A 6,080-nucleotide genomic window follows, 5' to 3' on the forward strand; every position below is an offset into this window, starting at 1 on the left:
CCATGTTTTTCTCTTTTTTCCTGTGTGTGTGTGGTTAACATAAGGACATCTGGTACAACTCACCTTGTTCCTCACCCCCTTCCTTTCTTGCAGGCTCGTGCATTCCAATAAGAACATCTTGTACAAAACAAAAAAAACCCTGCAAAGCTGTTATGGAACGCTGAGTGCTCAGAATAGTTGTCCAACCCCCCAAAGCTTCTGCTAGTCTGTACAAGGATGGAACACTGATCTTTTAGTTTCCGCTCCAGGTTCACTGGAGTAAATTCCCTTGTTTGATAATGTTTGACTCAGAGTCTTTTATTCTGTTTGTCTTGGAGACCTAACAAATGGGACCTCCAGTGTAATATTAAATAGGAGTGGTGAGGCAACTCCCCTTTCTTGTTTCTGATCTCAGAAAAATAATTCAATGTTTCATCATTAAATATGTTAGCTGTAGGTTTTTGGTAGATGCCCTTCATCAAGTTGAGGGTGTACCCTTCTATTCCTATTTTTTTTAGAGTTTTTATTATGAATAGACATCTAATTTTGACAAATGCCTTTTCATCCTCAATTTTTTTATGGTTACAAAATAATCCTAATTAATGGACATATGTGTGGTTCACAATTTTCTATTACAAACAAAATTATAATGAGTGCCACCATACTAATATTCTTTTGCTGATGTGTATCCTCAAGATAAATTCCCAGGAGGAGGAATATTAGAAAAAAGTATGCATTTCTAATTTTGATAAGTATTATCTATTGTCTTGCATAGGGATTGTACCAATATACTTTCCTACCAGCAATGTAAGAGAGTTCTTGTTTCTGTTCAGGGTTGCCAAAAAAAAGTATACTTTTAAACTTTGGGATTTTCCCAATATAATTTGGTAAAAAGTGGCATTTTGTTGTATTTTTAAATTCCATCTTATTATGAGTGACAATGACTATCTTTCATACGTTTAAGGGCCATTTTATATAGCTTTTCTGTTTCCATGTTTTTCTCTTTTTTCCTGCGTGTGTGTGATTTTCTTATTGTTTTTTAGGAACTTGTTTTTTATATATCAATTATTTGGGGGGTTAAATATGTTGTTTTTTGACTTTGCTTTTGGTGTGTGTATAAAAACCAGATTTCAGCTTATCTTAAATGGGTCACATTTTTCCTTCATTTTTCTGATGAGCTTTTGGGAAGGTAACTTATGAGAACATGTGGGAAACACTAGTTTTATCAATTCCATTGACAAATCACCTATGTAAAGATGTCCACTGCTATGGTTTGAATGTCTCTGTCCCCTCCATAATTCATGTTAAAACTTAATACCCTCCAAAATTCCCGTGTTGCCATTGTGATAGTTTTAAGAGGTGGGGCCTTTAAGAGATGATTAGGAAATGAGGGGTGCTCCCTCATTCGTGAGATTAAGCACCCTATAAAAGAGGCTTCGTACAGCATTCAGGTAGCTTGCTCATTTTCTCTTTCACTCTTCTGCTATGTGAGAACACGGCATTCCTCCCCTCCAGGGGATGCAGCCCTTTCCAGGCAACCAAAACTGCCAATGCTTTAATCTTGGACTTCCCAGCCTCCAGAATTGTAAAAAAATAAATGTCTGTTCTTTATAAATTACTCAGTCTCAACTTTTCTGTTATAGCAACATGAAATAGACTAAGACATTCACAGGTGGTGAAACTTATAAAAGATAGTGTGCTGATTCTTGCTAACTTCCTTTACAGAAATTACATAACTCAAATGTTTCTTCTTTCACTGGTTTAAATAAAAAGTACCACGTTATAGCAACATGAAATAGACTAAGACATTCACAGGTGGTGAAACTTATAAAAGATAGTGTTCTGATTCTTGCTAACTTCCTTTACAGAAATTACATAACTCAAATGTTTCTTTCGCTGGTTTAAATAAAAAGTACCACCCCCACTTCCTCACATCACACCCTTCAGTATTAGTGGAGCAGTTAAGGCCAAGGAACAGAGTGATGCTATTTGTTGCATATGGAGCTAAAATGTACCATGAAATAATTAGTGGCCTGGTCTCAGGTAGGATGCTCCATACCTCTGACGGGGGTACCATCACTAGCATCAAAGCCAACCCATGTGTGTTAGCAGAGGAGTCCTACGGCCTCATTTTACAACCAGGCTTATCTTCAACTTGGGAACATCTAAGAGCCTAATTTTTAGCCCTTACTTGGGTCTCAAAGTGCTGAGTTCACAGTGTCACTCAAGCACTTCAACCAACTCTATTTAATTAGTACTGTCATTGCCCTCAATATATGACACTATCTCACATGATGTTGGCACACATAGTGGGAAAGGAAGGTTATTTTTAAAAATCAGTATTAAAATAATATAGTATTATGACACAAATGTCTTCCTTCTTTCTAGCTTCTGTTTTTTACTGCTTTTTTTTTTTCTTTAACTCCAACTCAACTCACCCACTCTTTCCTTATAGTTTATTTTGGTCAATATCTCAGTTCCTTTTTTGTCTTCTTTTTGTTTCCTTCTTCTTAGAACATACAAGAAATTCTCTTTCTAGTACTAATTATGTTCATGTTTATTACCTTATTAAGAAATTCATTTTCATGAATAAAAAAACTGTAGTTTTAGAACATCCTACAGGTTCTGTTCCCCAGGAAGAATGAGTACACGGGTCAGTTTTGATTACACCCAGTGCTTATAGAAGTCTACAGAAGTAGAGACATGGACAGTGTAGTGAAAAGTGTCGCTCATTTATATACATGGCAGCACTCAAAATCGTCTCCTTTCTTTACCTTGGCCCCTCATCCATGAGTCACTCTTGTGTACTCTGCTCCTATTTTCCCTTAGGAGTTTTTGCTGCCACTAGATTTCTGGTGGACCATCTCCAAGTGCCTCAGATATGTTCAAATAGGCTCAAAACTTAGAAGAGATTTAAAAAAGACCAATAGTACTGACTTTGAAATCAGACATGGGTTTGAATGTCAACTCTTCCACTTTCTAGCTATGAGTCTTTAATTTCAAATTGACTTGATTTTTTTTGCACCTCAGTCTATTCATCAATAAAGGGAAGATAAAAAATACCTGTCTTAAGGGGCTGTTGTGAGACTAAAACAAATGTAAACAAAGTGCCTAACACAGTGCCTGACATGTTGCTGATGCAGGAAAAAATGGTAGCTACTATCTTAATTACAGCAATATCTAGGCAAGTTTACACTGCACTTGTGCTAACAGATCCTAATGGTCTCACAGAAATAGAAGAAGTTGGAGAGAGGAAGCTCAGAGGAGTGAATGCTGTCATCAAAGGAACCAAGAAGATGGGGTGGTTATTCTAGGCAGGGAGGGTCACTTGAGCAAAAATGTAGAGCACAGAGTAAGAAACCAGAGCAAGAGGCAGGTTCCCTGTTGCAGAACTTTCACGTCAGATGAATGAGAAGCAAATGGGATGAATTGGAGAAGTATAACAGGAGTGCAATAATTTATTGTCACTCTACTATCTTTCCATGACTTGCAACTTGGATCATCTGATCACCATTAAGTGACTTCAAGAACCCCTAATTTTGACTTAGCTCAGCCTGACTTGGGAAATGGTCTTGAGACCTCATCCCCAGGCTGCCAGTGTCTGGTGGTGTGAGTCTGGGCTTCGCACATAATCTTTCCTCACCACTAATGGGGCAATGACTCCGATCTCACAGGATTATTCCAAGGATTAGAAGAGAAGGTGTATGTGAGAGCCTGGAGCTGTGGATCTCAGGTGCAGATCCTGTGCCAATCCTCAGTGTCTTGTTCCTGATGTGATTTCTGCTGCCACGCCAGCCCCATCTGGGAACACAAAGACTAAGGGAAATTTCACCATCCTTGGCTTATGCAGCCAAATTTTACAAATCTTATTATTGATCTTATCCTCTTTAGAAATTGTGCCCTAAGAATGAGTTTCATTTAGGTTGTGAAATCTTTGTGGTTCCCATTTGGCTAAGGAGGAATTGTCTCAGCTTAGAAATCAAGAGGTTGCTGAGCCTGAAAGAGACTCTAGAGTTCTTGGAACCCTGTCAGAGGAATGGGAGAAGTCAGAGAAGTGCCTGAGGTCCAGGAACCTTCTCTTAATCTCACTTCTTAGGCAGATTTCCATTTTAGGTACAAAGCCTGGGATGAGAGGGTGAAGGATCTGAGCCATGATAAAGGACGGGATCCCATACTGGAACTTTTGTACAAGCTTTCTGAGCAAGTCTGTTCAGAGCCCAAATGTGCTGAAAAATCAGTCATCATGAATAACTGATCTGTGAGGATGAGAGAACAGAGCTGCCAACATGATTCAATGGAGAAATGATAATCTTTTCAATAAATAGGGCCGGAACAATTTGACTATGTAAAAAAGCCATCACTACCAGCACCACCATAATGACAGCAAGAACCACCTTTTTCCATAGTTTGTACCATCTATAAAAATTAACTAGAAATGGGCTAAATGCAAAAGAGAGTGAAAAAAAAAAAAAACAATGTGCACGCACACACTCACACTCACATATGTGAACAATAGTTTACAGTGTTTTGTTGTTAGCCAGAATGACAAACAGAGAGAGGAACGAGATGTTACCATGTATTCTAGAAAGTTCGCCTGGCTCTTATGTTATTAATAGGCTGGTGGGTTCAAGGGTGATAGCAGAGAGACCGCGAGAGGCTGCTGCAGTATCCAGGTGAAATCTCATAGCAGTAGCATTACAGAGGGTAAAAAGTGGTCAGAATCTGGATATATTTTGAAACAGAGCTGATAGGGTTTTTGGCTGATTGACTATGTGTTGTGGAAGAAGAACAGATTCAAGGATGGATTCCAAGGTTTTTTTCTTAGCAACTAGAAGAAAGAAGTTGTCAGTAACTGGGAGAAGATAAGTGGGGGTGAATAAATTTTGAGATTAATAATTATGTCTTGAACATTTTAGGTTCAAAATGCCTATTAGAAAGCCAAGTGGAGATAGGCAATCGTATATATATATATACCATATATATAGTAAAAAGTCTGGAATTTAGAAGCAAGGTGCAGGCTGGCATTGTAAATTTCAAATTCGTCAGCAGATACACAGTGTTTAAAGCCATGGAACTACAAAAGATCCCTCGTGAATAAATAAAAATGAAGAGGAGATGGGTGAGGTTGAGCACTGGGGTGCTCAAAATTTCAAAGGTCAAGAAGATGAGCAGGAACCAAAAAAGGAGATTGAGAAGGAGTAGGTAGGGAGAAAGAGAAGATAGCAAATAGCCGAGTCCTAGGGACCAGTGGAAAAAGTGTTTCAAGGAAAGAGTAACCAGGTGGGTCAAGTTATGCCAAGAAGTCAAGTAAAAGGATAAAGGACAATTGACCATTGGATTCAGTATCATTTTACTCATTAGTAACCTTAATAAGAATAAGTTTGTTATAGTGAATATAATGGCTTGATCAGATGTCGTTTGAGAATTGAGAGGGGAAATAAACAGTGAGCAAAGAGAAATCAGGCAATTTTGCTATAAAGGAGAACCTAGAAATAGAATGGCAGCTGGATACGGATTGAGGATCAAGTGAGCTTTGTTTTGTTTTGAAGTGGGAAATACACATCTTTGTGTGCTGATAGAATGATCCAGTGGGGAGGTAAAAACTGAGGGTCAGAAGAGAACAGGGACAACTCTAGAAGTGATGTCTTTGTGTAGGAAAGTAGGAATTTCTTCTGCACAATTGATTGTGCAAGAATTGGTCTTAGGAACAGAGATAACATCTCCTATATCTGCAGGGAAAACAGAGTGTACAGACATAGCAGCAGGGAGATTGATAGACTTAAGAGAGAACTACATAGATCTCTTTATGATTACCTCCAAATTCCCAACAAAAGAAAAAGCTAGACCATCAGCTGAGAGAGAGGAGAGGTGAGAAGTTATTGGAGGTCTCAGATCAAATAATCATCTGGGAGAGAGAAAGAGTGTTTGGACTAGGGAAGGCCCTCAAGAGTTTGGGCAATGAAGTAATAATAGCCTTGGGCCTTAAAATCTAAGCAAAGGAAGGATCAAAGTGAGATTACAAAAGAAAGTGAGAAATGGATAGATCAATGAGTTGGAGGTCCTATGGCAGTTGAGGAATTGTTGGAGTGGGAGCACTAGAT

This window comes from Galeopterus variegatus, unplaced genomic scaffold (genome assembly GCF_000696425.1).
Source record: "Galeopterus variegatus unplaced genomic scaffold, G_variegatus-3.0.2 Scaffold3451, whole genome shotgun sequence".
Taxonomy (NCBI): Eukaryota; Metazoa; Chordata; class Mammalia; order Dermoptera; family Cynocephalidae; genus Galeopterus; species Galeopterus variegatus.